The sequence below is a fragment of the Enhydra lutris genome, unplaced genomic scaffold, assembly GCF_002288905.1.
Source record: "Enhydra lutris kenyoni isolate GAN:26980312 unplaced genomic scaffold, ASM228890v2 scaffoldscaffold18, whole genome shotgun sequence".
Lineage (NCBI taxonomy): Eukaryota > Metazoa > Chordata > Mammalia > Carnivora > Mustelidae > Enhydra > Enhydra lutris.
The window spans coordinates 25,586,040-25,599,478 of NW_019154102.1; the positions used below are offsets into that span (position 1 = coordinate 25,586,040).

The 13,439-nt window shown below is 37.5% G+C and overlaps 1 pseudogene; it reads right to left on the reverse strand.

Moving 5' to 3' along the window:
• Positions 1-683: 683 nt before the first annotated feature.
• LOC111147936 overlaps positions 684-13,439 on the reverse strand; it is a 129,042-nt pseudogene continuing 116,286 nt past the window's right edge.

Consider the following 13,439-nt stretch of genomic DNA (forward strand, 5'->3'; position numbering starts at 1 on the left):
ACTCCATTTCATTTGATTCTATGAAATGAAGAATTTCTGTTTTGGTTTTTTTTTTTTTTTTTCGAGTGTACTTTGTTCTCAAAAAGTTTTAAAATTTGATAACCAGGTTCTGCCGTCACTTGGTATTTCAGGGTCACAAAGCAGGCTGACCACGTCCTTGATGGCAACTCTGTTCGCCCCCACACAGAGCTCTGACCTGCTTTTCTCTCACCCACTCCTCCACCTCCTCCTGGGAACCCTCCTGGTGGGACCGGCTCATCAGGCACTCGTGGAGGCGAGTTGGTGATGGCTATCAGTCGGCACAGCTGGACTAAAACCAACTCATTTCACACTGCAGTGGCTGGTAATCAAACGGTACTACATGCTTTATTAATTTGTAATCACCATCCCCCTGCCCTTCCCTTTTCTTATACTCATAGGTCGCTTAAAAATTCCTTGATTGTGCAACAGTGGGGAATAATCCTTCTCTAAAAAAGGTGGCACTTTCATTATACAATTGCTAAACTCAGCATCTTGGGGGCATTTCTCATGAATATTAAATGCTTCATTTTAAAATTTATATTTGGGGTGATTTTTCTTTCCTCGTTTGAAAGAAGCTTTTAATTGTGGCATAATGGCTGGCCTGTCACCATCAATATCCCCGGGTCAATAGTATATTAGCAGGTAGCAATGTTAGGTCTCTGTTAAGTCACAGCTGTGGGTAGGCGGAACATGGATGCCCGGATAAGCTCTTTCGTGAAAGCTGATGTCAGCGTGTCATTGCCAACCACAGAAGAATTATATTCATCATTTGGCTTGCTAAAATAACATGAATTTCTTTTAAAAGTCCATACATTTAAATTGCCAGCATATGATTTATGCAACACCAGAATTTGTCAGCTGGTTTAAGCCTACAGAGACTTATGTAGGCAGTGGGTGGGAAGAAAATGCACGATGCAGAACCCAGAAGGACTTTTTTATGTTAGATATTACTCATTTTTATTAATACATTACATTTATATAGAAACGTTCTTTCACTTACCATGAAGCTTCTCAAAAAACGTATTTAATGAATCATGCTAATATAACCCAGACTAGTTGTGCATCACCCCCTAGAGGTGGCTAGAGGTAGGACATCTGTTGTGTTGATGCTTTTCTTAAGTGACAAGTAAAACAGTATTCATAATGTCTGCCATATTTCTGTCAGTTGGTTTGTGAGTGGTTCCATTTTGGGGAAAAAGAATCCACAAAAGAATCATTTAAAAGACCAGAAACAAGTAATAGAGGGCAGTGATCTTACAACGGTCAGCAGACATTTTTTTTTTTTATAAAGGGCCATGGTGTAATATTTCCACCTTTGCGGGCACTATGAGCTCTGTTGCACTGTTCAGCTTTGCCATCATAACATGAAAGTGGCCGCAGACAACACATAAACAGATGATGATGGCTATGGTTTTGTTTCAGGAGGCACGTTAATGCTCAGAGACTTGAGTTTGTATTTGCCAGCGATTTATTTAACACAGGTTCACTGTAGGAATTTCATAAGCCAATAGCATACCGGAAAATGTTTCTTTATAAGCAAAAAAAAAACAAAAACAAACAAAAAACCGCCAAACCAAACAACAACAACAACAAAAAAACCCCAAAAAACAAAAAACCCAAAGCAAAAAAAAAAAAAAAACAAAAAACAAAAAACAAACAAACAAACAAAAAAAACCCAAACTCCAAACCAATGACAGAGTAATCACACTATTGTTCCTGGCAAAGGAAGATGAAAAGAGTAATGCGTAAATTTAGTCGAGGTATAGCATTATATGAGTCAGTACTCGGGAGAGATGGCTTGGCCCATCTGGGACTGATGTCTAGCTGCCATTGCAAAAGTACAAGTCCCCTGTTTCCAGAGCACATTGCTAAGGAACCATGGAACTGGTGTTGACAGGCCAGAAGTTCTTTCTTGGGGTGGCTTTTCCACTTATATTACTGCCCATAGAAGAGTTGCTTTACCTCAATGGGATCTAATTGCCCCTTGGTTCGGAGAGCTCTTTAGATCAGCAAAGTGTCCCTTGCTCAGACCAAACACTCTAAGGCACCCCTTACACACTCCCAGTATTTCTAGTTGAATGTCCCTTGCCATAGTTGCTGCTTCATATGTTTTTACTGATAAGCCCCAGCCAGGCCCTTCAGCAGCTGAGCTGAGAACTTACCAATGACAACAGATGAGATGACAATATCCTGTCACAGCTTACTTCACTCTTAATCAAAACAATTTGACTCTTTAAAACAATTTAATTTTTTGTCATGCACAAGTGGATTTGAAATCATATCAACCAATATACAACAGCTACAGTCAAATAAAATTTTATTTACAAAAACAGGCAGTGAGAAACACCAATTAAGAGAGAGATTACCAAAGACCCAATCATATATCGTCTATAAGAAACCTACTTTAAATATAAATACACAGATGAATGAAAAGTTAACGGGCTAGAGAAAGATAAATTGAGCTAACACTAATCAAAAGAAAATGGGAATAGCTATATTAATTTCAAACAAAGCAGACTTCAGAATAAGAAATATTGTCGGGATTTAGGAGGGCCATTACATAATTATAAAGAGACCAATTCTCCAAGAAGACGTAACAATCCTTAATGCATACATGTCTAACAATAGAGCATCAAAATATATAAGGCAGAAACTGACAGAACTGTAAGGAGTGGCAGACAGGTTCACTATTACGGTTGGAGACTTCAACACCCCTCTACCAGTAATTGACAGATCTGGGCAGCAGAAATTCAGTAAGGACATAGTTGAAGTGAAGAGCACCATCAATCAACTAGATCTAATTGACACTTATAGATTATTTTGTCCAACAACAGCAGAATACACATTTTTTTCCCAAGTTCACATGGAACATTCACCAAGATATACCCCATCCTGGACTATGAAACACACTTTAACACATTTAAAAGAATAAAAATCATGCAAGTATGTTCTCAGACCATAGTGAAAGTGAAAGCGTATACACACACACACACACACACACACACATAGGTAGATATATATAGGAATATATATATATATATATATACATATATATATACTAGAAATAAAGAAATAAAATTACTATAAATAAATATACTAGAAATAAAAAACAGCTAGAAAATGCTAAAATATTTGGAGATTAAACCACGCACTTCAAAATAAGGGGTCAAAGAAATCTCGAGAAATTTAAAAATATTTTGAATTAAATTAAAATGAAGATATAGTTTCTCAAAATTTATGAGATGCAGCAAAAGCAATGTTTCAAGGTAAATTTATAGCATTGAATGCGTATGTTAGAAGGAAGAAATATCTAAAGTAAAAAAGATGCAGTGGACTGATTTAACCCATGGCCCATAGATTGTTGACCCTTGATCTACCTAAAGGGTTATCACTTTCATTCTAAAATAAGCCAAATTATTTCACTGTACTCCATATTTACAAAACCATGGAAAGCCATCCTCAACCACTGGACATCTATCAAAATGGAACTGCAAGATAAATTAGAGAAAATAAAGACAGACCTTTGTTACCTTCAGCATCCATCTCATGGGTGATTGGCATTAGGCACCCAGCTCCTAACACCTTATCTAGCTCTCCTTTGAACCTGTATTTCTTTTTTTTTTTAATTGACATATAATGTATTACGTGCCCCAGGGTTACATTTCATAGCACTCACCATAGCACATACTCTTCCCAATGTCCATAACCCAGCCACCCTCTCCCTACACCCCCACCTCCCAGCAACCCTCAGTTTGTTTCGTGAGATTAAGAGTCTCTTACAAACCTGTATTTCTAACGGACATCTCCTTCCCTCCAATAATTTCAAACTGGTCTTCCCTCTTGCCCTCCTTACAATTTATATTCTTCATGCAAGAGCCCAAGTCAATCTTCAAAAAATCATTCCTCTGCTTAAAATTCCTTATGTTTTTCCCGTTGCCTTTATGATTAAAAAAAAAAAAAAAATCCTTAACACCTACAAGGCTGGCATAATCTAGCACTCTTCTCTCCCCCAACCTAATCTCATGCTTTTATTCCCATTCACTTACTATTCCTCCAAAATACTGAATGCCAAACATTTTCTTCTGTTGCACTGGGTATGTACAGTTCTCAAGAAGGCATCTTCACATTCCTTTCTCTTCTAGATAATTCCTCTTTGCATTAATTTCCTAGAGCTGCTATAACAAATTATCATAGCCTTGGTGGCTTAAAATAACATAGTTTATTACAGTTCTGGAGGCCAGAACTCCAAAATCAGTTTCACTAGGATGAAATCAGGGTATCAGCAGGGTTGACTGCTCTGGAGATTCTGAGGGGAGGATTTGTTTCCTTACCTTTTTCAATTTCTAGTGTCTGCCTCTATTCCTTGGTTTGTGGCTCCTTCTTCCATCTTCAAAGCACATGATCCACTCCCTGCTTCTGTCATCACATTGCCTTCTCTGACTCTGGCTGCTCCTGCATTCCTCTTATAAGGACACTTGTGATGTCATTTAAGTCCCATCCAGATAACCCAGGGTATCTCCCCATTTCAAGATCCTTAACTCAATCACATTTGTGACATTCACAGGTTCTGGACATTAAGATGTGGACACTTCTGGGGGACATTATTTAGCCTCCCCACACTATTCATCTTCCACATCTTGGTTTCTATGTCTTTTCCCCAATGGGGATGACTTGACCTTCCAATTTCCAGGTGTTTCTTCACATTGTCACATTCAGCAAACCCTCTTTTTTTATTTAATCGCAAATACTTTTTGGTTTAACACCTGCCTCCTTCACCAGACTTTAAGTCAAAAGAGGGCAGAGAACATGTCTATTTTCTTTATCATTGTTGAGTAAATGAGCTGGTGATGTAGGGATGCATTTTTGCATTTGCCACTGAAAGACACAAGTAGGTTTTACTTAAGCAACTTGAATTTATGATAATGACATTTGAAGTAACATTTTCTTTTTTTTCACCTTGTTCATTTTCCCCACTGTGCTTTCTTTTACAATAGGCTGAGGGAAAGCATTTTTAGGATTTTTTCTTTCTGGCAAGAAAAAAACAAAACAAAACACCCCAATCTAAAAGTCCTGTAAGCATATAAGTTAGTTATCAAGTGTTTTCACATTCAGTGTGCTCTGCCTGCTTCTCAAAAAAAAAAAAAAAAAAAAAAGAAATAAACTATAATATCTGCACAACAACAATCCTTACCAATTATGGGTTTTTTTGCATTTGCATTTTTGTGGAAGTACATTTAACATACAATAAAATGTGTAAGTATTAAGTATTTACCATTCACATTTTAATTAACAACTGAATGCTTGAAAGCTAGGTCTTTGGCAGGTCTATAAAAACAAAAATAAATGACCTTCAATTTTTAATTACTTTTTTATGGCTTCAAGCATTATACCTGTTTATGGTAAAAAAATATGGAATAGAAAGAACCCAAATAGGAAAACAAAATTGTGAAGAATGTCACTGCCCAGCACTCATTAGTTTTAATCCTGAATGGCCAAGCATCATTCCTGGTCTCTTGTATGAGTGCTCTCCTTCACTTTTCTCAGGCAGGTCTATCCAGTCCCAGGTGTAAATATTTTTTATATTTCAATGATCCCCAAATCAATTATCTCCTGTCTCTTACCCACTCTCTGTAGGAGCACTTGTCATCTCTGCTTGAATGTCCAGTGAGCATCTCAAATGTAACATTGGCTGAAATAGAACTTTTGACCTTGGCTTCTTCTCATTGTCCTTCCCAGTAATGTATCACCATGCACTTATTGTTTCAGTCCAAAAATTTAGGATGCGTCAGTGAAAAGTGATGATGCTAAAGATCACAAAATTAACTTAAGTTAGTGCAGAACTCTTTTAAACTAGTTAGAATTTAGCACCCAGGGAAACAATCAAATACTCGATATACAAGAAGTTCGTGTCTGCTTAAGGTCAGAGGGTAGAGGGAAAGAGGATTTTGCAGTGATGGTGGATATGTCAAGTAGCTAAACATTTGAGAAGGGGTAGGTTCTCCAGCTCTCTGTCTCCTTCTCTTTCTTCGTCTCCCACTCTCCCCCAAGTTTAAATTCTCCAAAACTGTGAAACTGAATGATTCTACCAATTGTTACTCAGTATAGGGCATCTTATTGAGAAGAGCATTCACACCAGCCTTTATAGGGACCAGATAGTCTAAATCTTTGGGCTTTGGATCAAATATCTCTAAGTTGGGCTTACTCCATGTGTATGTAACCTGTGTAGTCAAATGTGGTCCCATGCTTAGAAGGGCCCCATGCTTGGTTTAATGCTCTGCTTTCACTATCTGGATATTCTTAATAATTTTTGAACAAGGGACTTTGTTCCATTTTATTTTGCACTGAGTGCCACAAATTATGTAGTTAGTTGTATATTACTGAGAATGGTCAACAGGGTTTTAGGGATCTAGAGAGGAGCTGTGGTATGCAGGGGTTCTCAGGCTTCCAGAAAAGCATATCAGTCTTGCTTGGATTCCCAGAACACCAGTACAAAAGTACAAACAATAAATTAGAAATTATTAACTCTGTCCAAAAAATTTATAATCACTCTGCTAGTAAAAATAGCTAGCAATACAGCTAAAAGACAAATGAAGGGACACCTGGGTGGTGCAGTTAGTTGAGTGTCTGACTCTGGCTTATTGCTCGTGATCCGACCCCACATGAGATCATGACCTGAGCTGAATTCACCAGTCAACGTTTAACTGACTGAGACACCCAGATTCAGTAATAACTATTTTCTTGAAACATACATATTCTAGTAGTGCTACTTTGAGATATTTGTCTTAAGAAAATACTTAACTTTTATATGCAATGATGTAACTATAAAGCTGTTTTGAAATGTTATTTTATATTTGTGAAAAATTGATCTTACACGTACAAAATAATATAGTAATATATTTTACATCATATATATACATATATGTATACACACAGAGTATACAGAAGGATACATATTAAAATTTAAATAGTGGTTGGTGAGTTATGAGCGATTTTAAAATTTGCATTTAAAAATTAGAAGTAGATATTATATAAGCAATTGTAAAAGGTATTTCTAGAAAATGTAAGTGGTGACAAGTGGAAATATATTTTTATCAAGGAGAAGGAAATGATTTCCTCCAAGGCCCAGGGCCCAGTTTTCCCAAGTGATTCACCTCCAGGAATAAGTCCCATCCACTCCAGCATTCCTGGTCCTCAAGGACCTTCAGATTCATTCAGTGCATGAGAGAGAACCACAAATCATGTCGAAAGTCTTAAAAATGTGATCAATAATTCAGTAATTTTACTTCTAGGATTCATTCTAAGCCAATGATTTAAAAATGCACAGAATGATTCACATGTAAGATGTATTATTCCATGATTAATGATGAAAAGTGGGAAATTTCCTGAAAGTCTAACAAGAGCATATCACTAAATAAATTATGGCACATTCCATCCAGTTACTTAACTCCCCCTATCCAAAGAGTATTTTAGAATATGGACAGGAAAATAAAGGAAACCTCATTTAAAATGGAGTCCGAAGCCCTGAAGGGGGCGCTCTCATACAGAACCACTCCTTGCAGCCTGCAAAAACAGCAAGAAGAAGGAAGATAAGAATTATTTCTTATAATTTGTATTATAGAAAGATGCTGTTGGCCTTGAAGACGGAGGAAGGACAAGAGAGGACATTTTTCACGCAGGGATTTTATCTCCTGCCTTTAATGAAGGGAAGGAAGACCCTTCAGACCCCTATCTAGCCTGGCAACAATGCACTAACCACTGCTTGCAGCCAATGAGAAACAATTACAACTCAAACTCTTCTTCTCCAGTAAACTTTTGTTCAAAGAAACCCTCCCCAATTTCCTTAAACCCTAAAAAAAAGCTAACCTTCCATTTATCTCTTTGGACCTGCCTATGATTCAACATAGCTGGCTTGTCCCAACTTGTCATTCTTCTGCTTTTCCTGAGTAAATTCATTTTTACTTAACTAAAATTGCTCTTAGCTCTGTTTCAGGTTAACACCTTCCTGGATTTATTTTATTAAAATTTAAACCTGTGAAAGATATCTTGCTAGGTTCCTTTGGTAGATAGAATATTGGTCCTTCAAAGATATCCACATCCTAATCCCTGGAACCTGTGAATATGTTTCTTTATCTGGCACAAGGACTTTGCAGTTAAGGATCTTGGAATGGGGGAGACTATCCTGGATTATCTGGGTGGGCTAATGTAATTAACAAGGGTTCTTTTTAATGGAACAAATTTTTCCACTGTATTTATAGAAAAATGCTGTTGGCCTTGAAGACAGAGGAAGTTGTTCCACAAACAAAGGAATATGGGTAGCTTCTAGACTCTGGGAAAAACAAGGAGATGTAGTTTTCCTAGAGTTTTTGCAAGGGACCACAAACTTGCTAAACTTTGGTTTTAGCCTATGTTGGGACTTCTGGCCTACAGAACTGTAAGATAAATTAATGTTGCTTCAAACCACTATGTTTGCAGCAATTTGTCACAGCAGTTTAGAAAACTAATACAGTTCCTCATTTGAAAGAGAGAGAGAGAGAGAGAGAGAGAGAGAGAGAGAGAGAGATTATCTCTAGATTGGAAAAATACTTCTTGAGTTTGGAGAAGACACGGAAGTTATGAGAACAGAGAGGGCAGGGGTCTGAGAGAAAAAGATGGCAAGATCCTGAGGGAAGTATGGCACCTTGAGTCTAGATAATATGGAATCAGGAATGGGCATGAAGAACACTGTGGAAGCAGCAGAAGGCAACCAGAATTGAAGAGGCCATGCAACAAAGAACAAGGAATGTCACAAGATGCTAATTTTTTATCGATTACTTCTTTCCTCCAACACCATGACACTGCATAAATTCAGGAACTCATCTAATCCTAGAGAAAAATGAAGAGGGGGCTCTGAAGAGACTGAGGACAAAGACAAAAGTTTCTTGCCAACCCAGTGAGAAGCATCCAAATTATATGTTGAGTAAAAAAATTAAGGAAGTTATATTTTTGCACAGCTGAATTTATAGCCTGACAAGGTAACACACGGAATCAGATCATCAGATCAGACTCATAAGAACCAGAAATCTAGCCCTGTATCAAACCTTGCTAATAACTTTAAGTCTCTGTCAAGAGAGAAAGCAAAGAGAGGTCTGATATGTCAAGGGTGGCTCCCCAAGGACATTCCCACATGGATCCTACTCTTTTTAGTTGGAATAATGAGGTCACCATGTGAGGTTTTCTGGATATTTGACATAGTAGGCACTGTATGAATTATGAAACATTTCCATTTTATACCCTTGCTATTATATAGATAATGTGACATCTTTAAGGGAGCCATGACTCATAGATGTATTTATTGTCGGTAAATGGGTTTATTTATTATAAGTGATCCTTGAACCATAGGCATTCTGGTCAAAGCATTGTTAGATAAGGTCTCTTTTTCCTAGGAAATATCATTAGTCTAATTACCCAGTGGTCCAGTGGACAAGGGTGTTAGGTATCTTTTTTCTATTTTTTTCTTTTATTTATCTTTTTTCTTGACCTTGGGGGAACCCCTCCAGTAAAGAGAATGAATGGATCATAAGCTAGTGACTTTAACTCCTTTCTTTCACCTAATAATTTATAACAACTATAGTAACTATTATTATCAGCATATCCCTAAAAAGAAAAGGGCTTTAGAAAATAATAGTCAAGTTGGAAGACAAAAGATAATGTGGAACATACTTTTAAATACAGTTCTCAATTTTTAAGTTATTCTCAATTTCCATACCAGCTGTTGATGTTAGGATAGTGTACAAAGTTTTAATATTTGTGACCAATTTAAAGTCAGGGGAAACCTGGGATTCACCTTGTTGTATAACTGGTCTGTAGAATTGCATCAGGAATTCCTTGATAGCATAGATTCGATGTCAGATGGAGGAGAAACCTTGCTTAGAGTACCTTCTTCCACCAGAGGTGTGTGGAAGGTGAGATGGAACAATAGGTCATCACCACATCTTCTGTGTCCTAGAACATTCCTGTGGGATTTTGGGGAGGAAAAGTTCTTGAACAAGGCAGAGTAGAGGCAGTAAATGCTGTGGCATAGGTTTAGTCTTTAGAGAGAGGAACTGTTCTCTCTCTCTTTTTTAAATTTTAAAAATTTTTTATGAACATATAATGTATTTTTAGCCCCAGGGGTACAGGTCTATGAATCGCCAGGTTTACACACTTCACAGCACTCACCATAGCACATACCCTCCCCAATGTCCATAACCCCACCCCCCTCTCCCTACCTCCCCCCCGACCGGCAATCCTCAGTTTGTTTTGTGACATTAAGAGTCTCTTATGGTTTGTCTCCCTCCCGATCCCATCTTGTTTCATTTATTCTTTTCCTACCCCCCAAACCCCCCACGTTGCATTTCCACTTCTCATATCAGGGAGATCATATGATAGTTGTCTTTCTCCAATTGACTTATTTCGCTAAGCATAATACCCTCTAGTTCCATCCATGTCATTGCAAATGACAAGATTTCATTTCTTTTGATGGCTGGATAGTATTCCATTGTATATATATACCACATCTTCTTTATCCATTTATCTGTTGATGGACATCTAGTTCTCTCCATAGTTTGGCTATTGTGGACATTGCTGCTATAAACATTCGGGTGCATGTGCCCCTTCGGATCACCACTTTTGTATCTTTAGGGTAAATACCCAGGAGTGCAATTACTGGGTTATAGGGTAGCTCTATTTTCAAATTTTTGAGGAACTTCCATGCTATTTTCCAGAGTGATTGCACCAGCTTGCATTCCCACCAACAGTGTAGAAGGATTCCTCTTTCTCCGCATCCTTGCCAGCATCTGTCATTTCCTGACTTGTTAATTTTAGCCATTCTGACTGGTGTGAGGTGATATCTCATTGTGGTTTTGATTTGTATTTCCCTGATGCCGAGTGATGTGGAGCACTTTTTCATGTGTCTGTTGGCCATCTGGATGTCTTCTTTGCAGAAATGTCTGTTCATGTCCTCTGCCCATTTCTTGATTGGATTATTTGTTCTTTGGGTGTTGAGTTGGCTAAGCTCTTTTATAGATTTTGGATACTAGCCCTTTATCTGATATGTCTTTTGCAAATATCTTCTCCCATTCTATCAGTTGTCTTTTGGTTTTGTTAACTGTTTCCTTTGCTTTGCAAAAACTTTGATCTTGATGAAATCCCAATAGTTCATTTTTGCCCTTGCCTTCATTTTGCTTCCCTTGTCTTTGGTGATGTTCCTAGGAAGAATTTGCTGCAGCTGAGGTTAAAGAGGTTGCTGCCTGTATTCTCTTCAAGGGTTTTGATGGATTCGTTTCTCACGAATCATGAGGATTCATGATTCTCATGAATCATGAGGTCCTTCATCCATTTTGAGTCTATTTTCATGTGTGGTGTAAGGAAATGGTCCAATTTCATTTTTCTGCATGTGGCTGTCCAATTTTCCCAACACCATTTGTTGAAGAGGCTGTCTTTTTTCCATTGGACATTCTTTCTGCTTTGTCGAAGATTAGTTGACCATAGGGTTGAGGGTCTATTTCTGGGCTCTCTATTCTGTTCCATTGATCTATGTGTCTGTTTTTGTGCCAGTACCCTACTGTCTTGATGATGACAACTTTGTAATAGAGCTTGAAGTCGAGAATTGTGATACCACCAACGTTGGCTTTCTTTTTCAATATTCCTTTGGCTATTCGAGGTCTTTTCTGGTTCCATATAAATTTTAGGATTATTTGTTCCATTTCTTTGAAAAAAAAATGGATGGGATTTTGATAGGGATTGCATTAAATGTGTAGATTGCTTTAGGTAGCATAGACATTTTCACAATATTTGTTCTTCCAATCCAGGAGCATGGAACATTTTCCCATTTCTTTGTGTCTGAGGAACTGTTATCTCTTAATTTTTTTTTTTAATTTTAGCAATAAGGAGATGTAGTTGAAGCCAGAGTAATGACTTATCCTCCCTGATTCAACACACACACCAACAGAGCACAGCACATTCATTTTTTTCCCTCACTCTAGGTTCTATAAGAAGAGGGGTTGGGTTGGGGTTCATGCCAGAGATTCTTTCCTGGTTCAGTGGGATAGGAGCAAAGCTCCAAGAGGCTTCTGGATAAAGTACTGAGGACCATCATTTTAGGGCTTCTTTAATAGCATCAGTGACTACTATGTGGTAGACATATTCCCTGAACTCCATCTTCCCTCTGTCTTGCTGCTGAGGACTAAAGTAGTTTATATCCAAACTGATGGTGACTATAAGATCACCTAAAGTATTTTCCATTCCAGAATATAGAATGAGAAAAAAATACACATATCCATTCCATTTCTCATTTATTTGTAGTCTCTTTTTATTTTAAATGCAAATCTATAGTCTTTTGGTAAAATAGGTTTTCCAGGTGAGTCTGAGACGTTAAGCTCCATTTAACTGCATTGTTTCTATGCATTTTGAGTTCTCAACCAGCACCAACCTGCCTAAGAACTTTTGGAACATTGCCAATTGTAGCCTGGAAATGTGAATAAGTCCCAATACAATTATCAGACTCACTTATTCATAGTGTCATTCCCTGAACTAATTTACATGTTCATGTTGTTGGCAGCACACACCCTTTAATGACCTGGATACCCCCATTAGATTGGCCTGTTTTGCCCCAGCAGGCCATGACACCCTGAAACATTTGGCTTAGAATTAATAATCTGCCATAGTAATTAGCAACTCAGTAGAAATGAAAAGATCACAGCTAAAGTCATAGCTATTTATTTTAGAGCAAATTATTAAGTAGGTGTTCAAGATTGTTTCTGTGTGCTCAACCTCTGGGAGTGTTCTTGTAAATTGCAAGTTTGCTCTCTCCAATATAAAAAGACCAAACAGCAGCAATAAATATATTCTTTGGAGGGAAAATATAGACATTCAGTGTGGATGATTGGCTTTATCAAAAAGTATTGTCTCAGTTGTATGTGAAAAAACACACACTCGCATGCACACACATGTGCATGTGTACACTCACACAGATCCACTCAACTGCATATGCACAAAGTGAAAGCAGTGGCTGGTAGTGTTTCTCAAATGATGACTCTATTATATCACTGAAGGTTCTACAGCACATAAATCCACTCCTGAAAAGTGGAAGTTTACAGAAAAAAAATGAACCATTTATAGATGAGTACAATCCTCATTCTTTGATTTATACCTGTAGAATTGTGAAAATTATGGTGTTTTAATAGAAATAATTTTATCATTAGCATGGGTGATGGTCAAAGAATGATATTTCTTAGTCCAAAAAAAAAAAAAAATGACAAGTATACTTCAATGCCTGGAACCACGATATTTGTTATTGTTCTGCTCTCAGTGAATATAATTCAAGTGTTTTAGGAGAGGAATGTCCCCTGCAATGTAGAACCTTATAGCTAGAACAGGAAACCACAGAATTTAAATTATAT